The following is a 14191-nucleotide window of genomic DNA, read 5'->3' as shown; positions in this document are numbered from 1 at the left end:
CAGTGATTATACCTTTATAAGAAAGCAAGATTATCAGTGTGAGGTGAGGGAAGCAGGTCAATCTGTTTCCACCAGCCCTGTCACTGGTAACAGACACTAGACCAGTTTGTGGATGCTGTAGGGATTATGCTTGCTTATGTTCTCAGCACCTCCTTTTACCACGTAAGAATGGAAGTCTTCCATGGCACTGTGAAAAAGGACCTCGGTGCATTAACATGTATGCTAGTGTGTAGGAGAGAAGCATAAGAGTGAAAATAAAGGTGTTTGCTCAGAGGAGAAAAGTGCTCTGTGGTTAGTAGGACAGAGGATGCCTCCACTGGCAAAGTGAATTCCCCCTTTACATCTTCTGAGAAGCAGTTGTGTCCTTAACAGGTTGAATTTCGGGAGCCGTGGCTGAAGCTGCTGCATGGTGTGTGTCACTCTGCGATCCTCTTCTCACCCTAGGGCTCCCTGAGGGGCTTTAGTTGTGCCCCTGAAACATGTTTACCTGGCCTTCCTGGCTGTAGCTCTGGTCAGGCTGAGTCTGAATGTTTAAAGCAGTGTGTGAATAGCTATGTGTGGCTTCAAGGGAGTTTCTACTCACTCACAACTGGATGCAATTTCACCACCGCTGCAGTCAGCCAGATGCTAACAATACCTACCAGTGCTGTCACCAGTCTTCAACAAGTGTCTGAAGGTCTGGTAGGAAGAGGTTAAGAGAAAAAGAATTGAAATCCTGCCAGCAGCTCTGTGCACACGTGTACAGTGCCTGGCATGGCAGTGACCCTGATCTAATTCAGCAACCCTGGGGCAATGCCTTTCAAATGCCATTACTTGGACATAACAACGTCAATGGTTAATGGACAAATAATCATAGGCAAAATAACACAGTAGGTTTCATGAACTAAGGCAAAGCTTTAAGGGAACAAGCTGGACAGATTTCTTTAGAGGAGAGAGTAAATGGATTTTCTGCCTGGGCAGGCCTGCAAAATGACCTCATGGTGACATTTTTCCAGGGTTCATACTGGGCTCATGTAACTGGTTTGCTCAGGTGGGTTTTCACAAATGAGCAACAAACACACACCTCAAGAGGATTTGCCTTTTTACAAATGCAACTTGACATGCAGGATTCAGCAGAGAAGGATATCCTGACCCAAGAGGAGCCACCTGATTTGGAAAAAGCTAGCAGTGCAGGAACCTAAGTAGACTGTAGGACCACGCTAGCACCCCAAAAGGAATCCTAATTGGAGTTATCTCCTTCATGCTAACTTTCTAAGCCTTTCCACATGCCATGCTAAGCCATCATGTAAGATGCTTTGGCCTCTCTTTGCCTGTCAACAGGCTTTAATGATAGCCTGAGAAAAAGCTGCTCTCTATCCCAGTGGTGGTGAGATACTTTTTTTTCCATAAATATTTCTGTGGTGATTTCTGTGGTGAGGAAACATACCCAGATAGAAAGGAATTGAAATCCTTTTCTTGTTTTAAATTGTAAACTGCAATGATTATATGAAGATAAATTTGAACAAGTAGTCCCCTGGGACCATGTGCTATGTGATCCAAATCCTATTCTTAATCCACGCTGCAACTGCAAGGAAACAATTCCAATCAGGCCTAATGCAGTGAAAGGATGTTTTTCAGCTGTATGTCATCACCTACTCTGGCTATAGTCTGTAGTGATTTAATGCTCTGCACACTTTTTTCTCAAAACATTAAACATGCTTAGACCTCCCTGTGGTAGTAATAGAGGCCAGCTCACCAATTTCCTGGTTGCAGGGAACAAGCAGGAACCTAGAGTGGAGATGAAATTGTACATCTCAGGTTGCTTTTCAAACCCCTGGGTTGTTACAAGTCTGTTAATAAGGTGGGGTGCTTTCCCAAATTTTTTTACAAGGCTTTTTGCAAACTTCCCACTTTGTGAGTGGCATGTGGGATTTGAAAGTGCTTATTACAGAATTTCCCTTGAACTATAAATCCCAAAATATATTTGGCGGTTTTCTGCCTGCACCTGGGGAGCAGTCACCAAACAATGCTGTAAGAACTTGGGGCAGGGACATCTTTCCTCAGGTATTGATTCAGGAGCTGGCACAACAAGGTTTTCCAGCCTAATTTAATAATTACTTGCTACTAATTACCCCATGTGCACTAATAATTATGTAGCATCGCTCTAACAATCAGTTGGTCCGAAAGATGCTGTTAATGCCAGGCACCCTGTTTACTCAGGGTTTACTCTACCCAGCAGCATTGTGTAGCTCCCTAGCTACGTAGCTGGAGGATGCATGCAGCTGAGTCCTGCAGCTGAGGAGCCTTCATGCTCTGCCAACAGCAGAAATTGGCTACTGGAGAGGGCTGGACCAGACACGGTGGCAGCCAGCTATTCCCAGCTCCACAGAGGCTCCATGGTTCCAAACCACTGAAATTAAATGTTAGTCTGAGTTGCTTCTACCAGAAACACTAAATTACAGTGTAAAACAAACCTCCAGAAGAACTGACTTTTTTAGAGGGTAGTTTTACTGTGTCTCAGGGTTCTTCCATCATGGTTCCTCTGATTAGACATCACTGTTGGTTTTTGTTTCATTGAAGAGTATTCACAATGTCAAAATGATTAAAAAATTACTCACATGCTTAGATACTCTACAGAAAATCTGACATTTAATTCTATGTGTGTCAATATATTTGCATGCACACAACTACTCTATGTAGCAATGTGTGACTAATGTAAGTTGCTCCCAGGAATTTGGAGCTGTCTAATTCAAGTTGCAGCTGAATTTTGGGTTCCTGCCCATGAAGTCCTGTCGCACACCCCAGGTGTTACCAGCACTAATGCCTCCTTGGTACATGGGGACTTCCAAAGTCAGAGGCAGGCACTGTCAGCTCTAACTGTACCCACTGGAAAGTGTTCCTGAGCCAGAAAAGTCTGGCAAAGCTGTGGTTTGTGTCTCTGTCCCCATACAGATGTTAATCTTTTAGCAACGCAGGCTAAGTAAGATAGATAAATGTCTGGAGAAATTCAGGATTTATTTGGATGTTGAGGTGCAAGTAAAGCACATCTCCTGGCTGCTAACCATCAGCCTTTAAGAACTTCCATCTAACTTTTCCATGTACACTCCCAGACTACAAATTAGGAACTCTCTTATGGTGACGCTCAGGTGTCTTCTGTAACATATTTACTCCAAGTGTGATCAGTTGTGAGTATTAACGTGGCATTTGCACCATTATCCAAACAGTCCAACCCAGACTGGAAAAGAACTTAATGATCAAGCCACTGAGCTGTGATCTCTGGTCAGCAGGATAAAAAGGGCTTTTTTACTTCTGTTGTGTGAAACAGTGGCTGAACAGCCTCTGAGCTGGGGAATCAGCACTAATGCTGTCACTGTGCTCAATTGCTTCCCAACCACCTGCAACCCTCCTGAGGCCCTGTGCATCTCCTTCCCTGTTAGGCAAGCATTTTCTGGGAGGAGAGCAGGGAAAGCAAATGAAAATAGTAAATTGTCTTAACTCTTCACAAGCTCTTCTGTCAGTTTAAGCCCAGCTCTCAGTGTTCATAAAAAGTGGGATGGGAGCAATCAAAACCTCATGATTAAGAGCAAATCCCTCACCTGCTGTAATTCTCAGAACGGTCTCCATTTATGAAAATGCAGCCCCTCATGATGGCTGCTCAGCACAGCTGCCATAAATGCAGCTCTATTTTTCTTCAGCACATTTTACAAATAGGAAACAAGAGATTGCCTGTTCTCAAAGGAGAAGCACAGAATAGAAAGGAGAGGGATGTGAATGGACCAGTCACGCCCTGGGAAATCATGCTGAGGATGGTGCATGGAGATTCCTGCACTGGTGGGACACTGGCATGTTAGACTGACACAAGGGATGAGCCCAGATTGCCACAAGATAGGACCTGTGAGAAGTCACCCTTGTACTACTGCTGGGTCCAGCTGGGAGGTGTTCAGCCACATGTTGTGGGGTGGAGATGGATGTGGCATCTTGTAATTTAGTCAAAATCACACAAACATCATCCTGGCTCTGTCATGTTCAGTGAAGGTTTTCCTAGGTTGCTATTAACGAACAAGTGCATAGCTTGCTGTGACAGTTTGAGCTAGTACCTAGCTTAGACACAGAGACTTTGAGTAAAAGATAAATAAAATTAGGGATTGGGCACAGAATTATAGTAACAACTGATAAGTTAATATCATTCCACTGGTGTGTTGAGAAGCTTATATTTTGTATCATTTTATGTTAATTTTAATTAGCTCGCATCTGTTGCAGAGATCCACAGGACTGATTGAACCTGTGAACTTTGGCTGCTTTTCCTGTCAGTCCTTTGTATCCACTACAAAATCCCAGCACACCATGATGCTACACATCTAATTGCTCCCTTGGGAACCCAGCAGGCAGAGGATGAGCCGTGCAGGATGGACACTGGATGCATTGCTTATTGTACAGCTACGAGCCCTATAGATTTTGTGCTGACAAAGAGGAAATAGGTCCAATGCAGATGAGACAAAGCCTACCCTGAGCTATAATTCATCATAATATTGGCCTGCAATTTTTTTGTAGAAAGGAAGATGTAAAAATAATTCTGTGAGTACTGCCTGAAACGTAAAAGAGCTTTGGCCACTGATCTGAGTTCTTTCTTGTACACTTACAACTGGCTAAAGTCTGCTTTTTACACTTGCTCACAGTAAGTGAATTTTAAGACTGTGAAATAGTCCATGCTGGAAAATTGCACCAGGAATTCAAATAAATCAGATGAAGATGGTTTTCTGAAGCCAGATTAGATTTTTCAAAGCTCATACTGTGCACTGTGATGATTTTATATGGATGTAGCAATCCAGTCTACAGGCACATTAGCAGAATTGAGATCTGGATGCTCTGAGTGCCCTCAACACAGCTCTCACATGAAATATGCTAACCAGTTACTAATTTCCCTCTCTTTCAAAGAACTCCCTTTACCGTAGTAAGACTTCACTAAAAATGCATGTACACATGCCTGCTTATTTAGTGGCTGGGCCTAAAAGTCTCAAACAGAAGCATTAAACTAGACAAGAACAAATAGATGGTGCAGTTGCACCCGTGATGGGCTTTGTTATCTCTGCACTCAAGCACTGCATTCTATAGTGCACTCATTTTCCAAAGGGGGGTACCTATAGCAGGCTAACATGGCCCTCAAAGGGAAAGCTTTGACATTTTAAAAGAATTTCCATTTCTTCCTAGACTGAAATCTAAGCCTGATAGACTCATGGGCTAAATTAATTCCCTAAGCCCTTTGCTCAGTGATAAAACTTATCTGAAGCAGAAAATGGAAATATACAGTGTGCTTTACAAAGCTGACCAAAGATCCCCCAGAATGTATTGAAGCAATCAGAATGAATGATCGGCTCCCAAGGATAGGAAAAGTGGATATTTTAATTGCATCAATTATTCATCACCTATTATGTCTGAGAAGTCTTTTATGTCTGGGAGATTGAGAGGCCTATCTATATGTGTTAAAATAAACTGAGTTTCCTATTATTTTTCTGTGGGCATCAAGTCAGCTGTGGTGATGGTTCAAATACCAAGTTGGTAATTGGTGGCTACTGTGTGGCTTCTCCCTAGTAAAATTCAAAAGAAGTTAACAGTGTGGGAGGAAACTGCTCCTTACTGACCTGGTCTTTCAAATAAAAATGGAGAATCTCTTGAAGAAGACAACATTGTACTCTAACATACAAATATGTTATTGTCCAGCAGAAGAGGATGATAACACAAGCGCCTCTTTTTGTTGCTCCTCCAGTAGATATCTTCATCATCAACTAATCCTTTACTCTTTTCAAGTCCATTTCTACCCACATATGATGTGGTTTGGAGACATCTGCTTTCCTGTGTATTTGTAAAACTTAGTTGCTATTGGAGAAGAGTAGTGCCCACTTGGTTAGCAGGAAGGGACCTGATCCTTGCTCAGTGCTTCTCCACCCTGTGGGGACCCCCACCTGTCTTACCTTGCACAGCCAAGGATTTGAGCTCCTCAAAGTCAGGTATAGCACCTGTGCTGCTGGCTGGATTTAAACAGTTCAGCAGGGGACTTTATAGCTCAGGATCTTACATTTAGAATCATAGATTCATTTCAGTTGGAAAAGATCCTGAAGATCACAAAGTTCAACCAAACTGGGCTGCCTCTTACAGCTATAAGGTTGGATTTCTCCTACGTTAACATCAAAGGCCTTGCATGGATTGACACAAGGACAGAATTTGACCTGGGAAACATCTGAATGTGCTGCCTGAAAGGGTAAATGTGGGTGTTGATAAATCAGTCAGCTTGCTCTTGTCATTGGCCATAGATGAACTTGAGATATTTCTTTGCCATCTGGGAACAGCTTCTGCTTGATGGTTGCCATGCCTGGCAGGGATTGTCCATGACAGTTCCAATGGAGCAGATATGTACAGCACATCCCATGCCAAGAAACAGCCTGTACAGACACAGCATCTCTAAAAACAACAAGATTCCCTCTTCCCCAGCTGTTTCCTGAGCTAACCTGTATTTCCTGAGATGCTGCTGTTGGCCAGCAGTGGTTGGTACAAGAAGCAGTTAGCTGCATAGCCCACGGCTGAGCCTCAAATCCCCTGGAGACAGGAGTTGCCACAAAGTGATTTAAGACTCCTTAAGCAGGGCAGCAAGAGGTCAGAAAAGCAGAGGAAGTCTGTTTGCAAAGCTAAAGAAAGTCATCATATAGCTGGGGCAGGAACAACAGCTGAGAGGCAACCAGAGGCATTGCCAGACACAGAAAGTAATAAAAAGTCCCAAGAAGAGAGGAACTCTGAACCTGCAAAAGCTTTGGGGCTTGTAGTTGCTTGGATGCTCTCTTCATTTACCTAGGTTTCTATAATCCAATGACCATCCCCACCCCAAAGAAAGGGAACTGGGAAAAGAAAAGGAGACCTGTGGGTCAAAATGGAAACAGATTTAACAAAACAATAATAACCCCCTAATATTAATACTAATATAAGGTACACCAAGCTACACTCAGCCCATAGAGGAGGTCGCAGGCTGCACACTCCCAGCAGTCAATGCTGGATGTAAGGCTGGATGTGAGCACTGCAGCTCCAGTGAAACTGCAATGGTCACAGCAGACAGGAGAGCAAGCCTCAAGAGCAGAATGATGGATAGTGACCATCAGGAGAAAAGACCATCCCCAATACTTTCTAATTTATAGTGAATATGATCTTTATGGTATGGAACACTCGTGTTGGCCAGCTTGGGTCAGCTGCCCTTGCTTTCATTCCTCCTGGCTTTAGCACCTGACTAACTCAAAATCCCTGAAGACATTGATCACTGCAGACACCCACACACCTTGGCTGGCCAAGGGCAAAACCAAAGTATCCTGTCAACTTTGTTCTCATTGAATCAGGTGCTGCAGTCTTCTCAAAAATGCAGCTTTCTTGAGTAGAAAATTGGTTCTATCATAGAACCCAGCAAAATCAGGACACAGGCAAAAGGTGTCAGCCCTGCCAGGTGCTCCTGACCATGAAATGTCTCACCAACATGGTGAGGAGGTCTGAGGAGAGGGACTATATATCACAGCACAGCCTTGTCACCACCAGCAGTCACGAAAGCTTCTCTGTTAAGATTATGAGACTATGTATGTATCATTTCCCTTTCCCTTCTTCTTTCCACCTACCAGTCTGGACTTCTGTATCTCCCAGAGCAGTCAATTGAGGAAGAGAAAGCTTGCAGATGTGGTGGCCAAGTGGCTTCAGACTAAGAAGGCACGATGGAAAAAATCCAACAAATTCTTTCAGAAAAGGAAAAGCAAGGCAACGATGAAGGGAGGCAAGGAGAGAAGGCAAAAGCAGAGATATCATAGGTTTTAAGGTCAGCTGATCTTGTGTGGCCTGATTCATAGCCACTGCTTGCTAGGTGTTAGCAATAGCACTTCTGGATCCCACCAGCAGGAGCTTGGAAATGTTGGCCAGGGAAAGCATGTGTGAAATTACATAGTCAGCAAGCAGGGAGGAAGCAGAAATATGTTTTAATTTCTTGGAACCTAAAAATAACACATAAAAGACACTTTTAAAATTAGGCAATTTCTGTCTCTTAAAAATTAAAACACAAATATCTGACTGTCACTAACAGTAATCCTGTAAGATCTTTCATTCTTTAGATGTAAAAAGAAATCCTTGCTGAAAAAAAGCCTCTACATTATATGGAGATAGTTAAAGAAGGTGTAGAATGAGTGTCTAAACATGGTCCTGTCCTTGTATCAGTCACAGCAGGTCCTTGCAACACGCCCTGCTCATTAGCAGCTTATGCCTGGTGGCAAAACTGGATGTATTGCTTTGCTTGTGATCTTCTGCACAGCCCAAACCCAAGCAGATCATTCTCAGCTTAACGACCAGGAAGCATCCCAGACTCTTGCCCATGCTCCTGTGCACATGTATTCATCAGGAAGGAAGAAACAGTTGCCTTTGATGATCTCATTAATTAGGTCTCAGGCAGTCAGTCAAGTTATTGTGGCGCCTTGGCAAGCACTGCCTGTCCTCTGAGCCGTCGCGTGCCTGCTCTCCGCTTGCAGGAAGAACGGAGCACATGGGTTGGCCTGAGCATAGTCTGTGCTCATGGGTTTCCCAACCATCCCATCAGAGTGTCTGAAGAAGTTGTTGCTCTTCCCCTAGGCCAAAGCAACTGTCTGCCCTTGTTCCAGCTACCAGCTGAAGCAGGGCTCACCTAAACCACAGGTGCTACATTCCTCCAGGCTCTGCCCCCTGGTTTCTGCCTGGATCCTCATCTAAAAGCAATACTTCTCCAGGCACATCTTTGCCCTTGCTGGCACAGAAAACCCTGGTGGCTCCTAGCTTGTATGCACCGCAAAAAGGAACCCATTTCCTGAGGATTAACAACGGTAAATAAAAACCGTGTTTGGCCACACCATCAAAGTCTGAGACATGCTAGCCAAAGTGACAGATGACAGCAATCTGTTCAAACAGCCACCCAAATGGGATTTCTGAGTGCATCTCTCTTCCCCATCTTCCTCTCTGTGAGCTGCTGGGAGACACGTCTTATATCAGACTTTGCAGGGAATCAAAAAATGAGAACATGTTATCCTGAGGCTTACCAGCTGAAAGAAACAACTTGACAAGCTCATTACGACCTTTTATTCATGTAAAGCAGACACAGTCCTAAAAACAACCTCCCTCAGGGCTAGAGATATTCAGCTGTGGTGTCTACTTGAGCAAGCTTTGGTGCTGCCATTTTCTAGCACTGGGACTATATAGTTTAGAGACACCCAGTTTTAAAAGCTTAGAGTCTGTCTGGTGTTGAACTCATGGACACATCCCCTGCTATCCTGAGCTGGCCTGGCTCCACTGGATCCAAGGAGGCTCTGATGGCTGGCAGATGCTTGTGCAGAAGCTTGGCCTCATGGCTGCCTTGTGCAGCTTCTGTCTGCATAGCAGCATTAAAGCCCACCTCACAGAGAAATTCAGGAAGGATGATTTCCTCAGAACCCATCAACAGTGACCCATTTCTCTTTACACTCTGGTGTTGATTACTTTACAAAGTAATGAAAAAGTTGGCACAAACTTTACTGTACAGGGAAGTGTGCCACAGCTGGATTGAAAGTTATTTAGGGCTAAATTCTTTGTATTCCCCCCTGATGTCTGGAGATCCTTCCCTGGGTTTTGTTACTAGGGTCTGGCGCAGGAGGACCTTGAAAGAATAACCACATTCACCATAAAGTGCAGCCCATGCAGTCCCTCACACTGCATGTGGACACCAGTACTGTGAGCTCTCCTTTATTTGGGAACATGATGGCCATTATTGTTAATATATTGCTTGAAAGTGCATTTTAAACCCAAGATGGTTTATTTTCAACATGTAGCTCTCATAATCCACAACAGAAACATACCCCTGGTGACACTGAGCAGGTGGAAATAACTTCACAGCTGCAGTGCCCACAGCTGGATCCCCAAACCAGGTCTCCCTGAGCCTGAACAGCCCCCCGTTCTCCAGCCATATTGCCTAGTAATAATAGTTCTCATGGGCTGTGGTCTTTCCCTCAAATCCAATTGATTTTTTTTTTTCCTGAGACAGCTCACCTAAAGAGATGCCAGGTTGTAGAATCATAGTATCAACCAGGTTGGAAGAGACCTCCAAGATCATCCAGTCCAACCTACCACCCAGCCCCATCCAATCAACTAGACCATGGCACCAAGTGCCTCATCCAGTCTTCTCTTGAACATCTCCACGGTTGGTGACTCCGTTCCAATGGGCAGTCATTCTCTCTGTGAAGAACTTCCTCCTAATATCCAGCCTATAGCTCCCCTGGCACAATTTGAGACTGTGATGATGATGCTAGAGATGTGGTCTGAGCATTGTCTGCACTGTGTGCCACATACCAGCCATTTTTCCTGGACAGAGACATCCCTTCTAGTTCTCCCATCATCTGTGCAAAATTTCCAACAAAATAGCAGCACGTTTTTTATGGACAACAGCAAGTGCAAAATAACAAACCCAAAAGGAAGGGCAGTGCCTGAAGCTGACATAAAGGCTGAGCTTATGGCAGACAGGCAGCAGGATGCATAGCTGTAGAATAAGCCTGTGAAAATCAGTGGTTCCCAGCTAAGTGAGAGAGGGCAGGGAAATTATTTTTTCTCTGGGACCCAGAGGAATCTCCTTGTTGTTATTAGGCAACTGGGTCCCTTATTTTCTCTCATAATGGGTTGTAAATGGCACTCTTTTCTCCCCTTTTTTTCCATGTGAAAATGTCCCTTAAAATGAGACACAATTCTCTGTGGAATTACTAAAAATAGAGGTGCCAGAAGATGAGAGTGTTTCATTAGCAGTCAGTGTAGCCCTCACCAAAAAATTGCTTTCATAGTTACTCTACCCCATGTAATTGCACAGCAAAGTCCCATTTAACATCGTGCTGTATAACAGCAACTTTGTATTTCAAATCAGATTAATGCAAGAGTTAGCCAGCCATTTTGAGAGATAATAGCTGTAATTAAGGTGTTTCCCATGATGGGTTCCTATTATAATGTGGCAGATGATTCTCCAACAGTCTTGTTGGCTGCATTAGTCACAATTGTTTTCATTAGTACTGACGCTATTCTCTCGCCACGCAAACAGAAAAGGAGATTAATCAAAATATTGTGCTAGTTTCCTATGCTCTGAACCTTTCTTTTGGGCTGATGCTCAAGTCTTTGCTTTCAGGAGGAATAAAAAGCAGGCTTTGTAAGATGTACAGGCAGCTTCAGCCATGTTATTTAAAGCAATATTGTGAGAACAAGGGGAGAGAATTATTTTACTGACAATCTGAAAATTAAACACTGATGAAATTTAAATGCTATGATTTCTAAACATCCCATCTCATTCCAGTTTGAGTGTAAGTGATGGGAGGTCACTGGAGCATGTTCAGACTGGGGAATGAGATGAACACGTATATATAGGTTCATTATCCTGGGGAAAAAATACACAGACCAAGGGACAACTGGCTCATGAGCAATCTGGGATTGTGAGGCTGGCTCGGGAAACTGGGAGGTCTCCAGAGGCAGATCTCCATGGTGATGACTTGGGATGAGCATGCAGCTTGTTGAGTTTCAAAATGATGGGAGAAAAGATCGTGGCTCTGTACCATCATTTCCAGTGAAACCAATGAAGTCAAATGAGGGATGGATTTGAGTTAAAAATCCCTGTAAGTGTTCATTTTTCGTGAGTATCTGATCTACACAGTCAACTGAAGCTGTCAGAGACAACTCTTCTCAACAAAGCTGTCATGGTAAACCATCCAGAAGAAACTATGTCAAGAGCCAAACCCGAGAAGGGCCGAGAGGAGCAAGGAGCATGGCAGGGGTGCAGGGCATCATCTCATATAGCTCACATCATGATGAAAGGGAGGCAAAGGAACAGCTTTGCTCTGAGTAAATTCACACATTGATTTCCAGATCCAGCAGCTTGCCAATTAAACAAGCAAACAAAGAAAACCAGCCATAAAATGGCACACTGGGGAGCACTGAGCATATTGACCACTGCACTTGTGGCACCGAGATGACTTTTGGAAACATGTCTGTCAAACAGAATGATATGTCAGTTAAAATTTATTTCAGTAGGTTTGCATGCTGTGAAGAAATAGGAAACTGAATATCTTAATCCAAATTGTCTAGAGAAAAACATGAAAGTACTAAGGGAAAAGAGTATTGGCAAATGTTTTTTTTTTCACTTTCTGTCTTCAAACTCTAGTTACCAAGATGCAGGCTTGTTATTGGCAGAAAATGCACTGATCAAACAGCCCCAAACCTGCCTTGCATATTTGTAATGTATTTGCAGCACAGGAAGCACCATGGTGTGCAAATGCTTTAGGTTTTGGAGGCAAGAAGTTTTCTTATAATTAATGCAAAACAGGTATTTTTTGTGTAAGCATCCAGCTGTGGAATAGTATCTTACATTTTTGTACAAAGGAGAATCCATACTGCATGTTAAAAGTGCCCTCTGAATCTGGCAAATAGCTATGTCTAATCAAAATATATTACCTAGCTATGTGGCTACAGCAGCTTAAGGAGGTGAAATCACCAGAGCCTGAGACTGAAGGGCCTTTCATTCATGAATGAAGGGAAAATAATTACTCAAAAAAGTAAATCTCTGCCAGCAAGGAACACATCTTCTCCATGAGAAGCCTCAAAATGCCTGCCTCCTGCCACAACAATGACTTTTATAAGACCATTGCTCACTAATAATTGCCTTGCTGACCTTTGTAAGGTGGGCTCAAATCCTGCTGCATCCCCTAATATTTTGTTTTGCTTAGAGAGGACTTGCACCTGCCTGAGGATGTGATCCTACTGAGATATGGCTCTCCCCTATGGTCCCTGCAAACAATACACCATGCATGCCTGTTCTCCTGTTCTCTGGTCCCTGCTCTGGAGAGGGAGCTTCCCTCATGAAAATATGAAACTAACTAAGTTAGGGGGAAAAAATCATAACCCCCCCCTGCTCTTCTGAGTTCTTTATGAGATATTTTAAATCATAATCCCCAATTGCTGTTTGTTAATGTTTTGTAAAATGCTTTTATAAACTCACTTACTGAAGGGTATGCACTCACTCATTCAAAGATAACGAAACTAGCAGTGTGAACATGGAGAGAGGAAGGCTTTGGCTAAAAGTATATTCAAAAAATAATCCTATATTTGTTGTATACAGTCTTTAAAAAATAATTATCATTTCAGGTTAAAAGTTGCTGTGGTTTTGGTGAGACAGGGCAGCATACTCTTTAATTTATACTTCAGTAAATGAGAAACAGTTCTGCTGATATTAAGAGGATTAAACAGAGGTGAAACAGAAGGGACCAGTTATAACTGAAAGAATAAGGAGATGGAACAGAAGTTGTTCCCATATCCAAAGTAATAGAAACTGTAGCTTAAGAAAATAATAATTACAATGAGAATGACATAAAGACTGAAAGAAGAGAGAGGAACAGAAACATATACTTAAGGCACAATTATTTAGGCTGATAAGTCACATGCTGTTTGAGGTATGATGAAACAATGATTGGTGGTGTGCCCTGCTAAATTAGTTACAAGAGGTAAAGGATGGTGTCAAATCATGTCTGATAAACAGTGGTGTGTGAGGTTTCTCCATAGCTTCCTATCTGCTGTCCTGCACTCCTGACCACAGCTCTTCCCTCAGAGGGATGTGAGCATCCATGAGTAAAATTGCATCCCTGATGGCTTGGGGAGCTGCTGCTAAGGCCTAATTCCCTGTTTATCATTTTTCTGGACCATTGAAAAGCTGTGCTGTCATGGATGTGATTGGTGCTGCAGCCAGGGTGATAAAAAGCAGTTTTGGAGGTTGGTGCTGGGGTCAAACAAGCACTTAGCACTTGTTCTGTTTGTGAGCTTATCCTCAATGAAAGCAAAAAAAGAGAATATCATATCCCTAAAGCTGTGTGTGTGCTTAAGTGCTTTACTGAATCAACATCTCCGTCAGTATTAGCATTGACTGAAGGTAAATTCTGATTAATTGTTATAAAACCAAGTATGAAGGGAGTGTTTCATTGCTCTGCCTTGTGCAAAGAACATAACCAGAAAGGTGCTTGTAGGGCAAATTTGTGTCTCTGCTATGCAGGAGACAGAAATGCTGAGATGCTGAAATGTGTGGGATTTTTTTCCAACAACCCTTCCTTCACAGTTTTCTCTTTGGAGATGAAGAAAGGATTATTTGGGCCTGATAGCATAGGTGTGGCACTTTCTGAAT

This window comes from Indicator indicator, chromosome 6 (assembly GCF_027791375.1).
Source record: "Indicator indicator isolate 239-I01 chromosome 6, UM_Iind_1.1, whole genome shotgun sequence".
NCBI classification, from domain to species: domain Eukaryota; kingdom Metazoa; phylum Chordata; class Aves; order Piciformes; family Indicatoridae; genus Indicator; species Indicator indicator.
This window is presented reverse-complemented; position numbering follows the sequence as displayed.